The sequence below is a fragment of the Scylla paramamosain genome, chromosome 27 (genome assembly GCF_035594125.1).
Source record: "Scylla paramamosain isolate STU-SP2022 chromosome 27, ASM3559412v1, whole genome shotgun sequence".
NCBI classification, from domain to species: Eukaryota; Metazoa; Arthropoda; class Malacostraca; order Decapoda; family Portunidae; genus Scylla; species Scylla paramamosain.
The window spans coordinates 17388877-17390367 of NC_087177.1; positions in this window are offsets into that span (position 1 = coordinate 17388877).

Sequence of the window (1491 nt, forward strand, 5' to 3'; positions counted from 1 at the left end):
CCCCGATAGTCCACACAACACCTGGTAGACCCATCCTTCTTCTTAACGAGGACAACAGCAGCACTCCAGGGACTAGCCGACTTTTCGATTATCCCTTGCGCGCGCAACTCCTCCACGGCTTTTTCCACTTCCAGCCGACGAGCAGGCGCAATCCGGCGGGGCGGCAACTTAACCGGCCGACTATCCCCTGTGTGAATGCGGTGTTTAACCAGACTGGTCCGGCCCAGGTCATTATCTCCCTGCGAGAAGACATCTGCATACAGAGTCAGCACTTCCTTCACCTCGTCCACCTGTTCCCCAGACAGGCATGCCGAACTCATCTGCAATAGATCCTGCAGATGAGGTGGAACCCCAGTGCTACTCCCCTGCATGTCCTCACAATGACCTTCCGGGTCCATAGTCGTCTGTACACCTTCACACTCTTCCGACCCTTGACTTTCCTCCTTCTGTTCCTTACTGAGACGGCAGCGGTGACTAGCTTCGGGTAGGGACGCAGTATGGGCTCGGTGAGTTTCAATTGAAGCTTCACACTCCTCTGCGTCAACACCGCCCTCCTGTAGCGGCACCACACTACCTCTGACCGACATAGTCATTTCCCCGAAGTCCAGCACCGCCCTGCTCTGCTTCAGGTAGTCTAGGCCGAGCAAGTTCTCCCCGACGTCCGCTACAAAGACGGGAAGATGCTCCTCCGTGCTGCCAACCGCAATCCTGGCATGCACTGGTCCCCTCAGCTGTGTGCAGTGCCCTGTAATACCACACAGTTGTTGCTGGGCCACCGGGGGCTGTCCAGTTGCCACCACCCCGTCCTGCACGAAGGTACGTTCCGCGCCCGAGTCCACAGTGAGGCAGCAAGATTTGCCATCCACTTGCCCGCCCACCTGCACTGTCCGGGCACCCTCGGCGCGGCAACTTAGGCGGACTGGGGTCTCTGGCTCTCTGGCTGGCGCTCGACCCCTTCCACCAGCCTCTTTCCGTTTCCCCCAGCCTCCTTGCTATCCCTGGGAGAGACGAGGGCACACTCTGCCGTCTTGTGCCCCTGACCGCAGTTCCAATAACAGGGTTTGTACTGGTACTGCCCTGCTCTGCCGTTGACAGCCTTTCCGCTACTCGATCCCTGCGGGCAGTACCTCTTGGTGTGCCCCTGCTGCCCGCAAGAGTAGCACTTACCCCTGAACTCACCTAGGGGCGGTGAAGGGCTAGAGTAGGCCTTCTGCACGGCCCCTTTCTTTGCCTTCACTCTCTGCGGGACATAATTCCCGCTGGGTCGCTCCCGCGTCGTCCGGAGAAATGACTCCATCTCCAGGCCCCTCGCCAGGGCCTCCTGAAGGTCCTTGGGGTGTGCCTGCTGGACGTATATCCTCAGTTGTTGGTTATCGATGGCATCAACGAACTGATCCCGCAGGAGAATGGTGATCATCTCCTCACTGGCCTCCGGGTACGCACGCCGCACCAGCACCTCCAAATCCTGCGCCAGGCGTGTCAGGGTCTCCC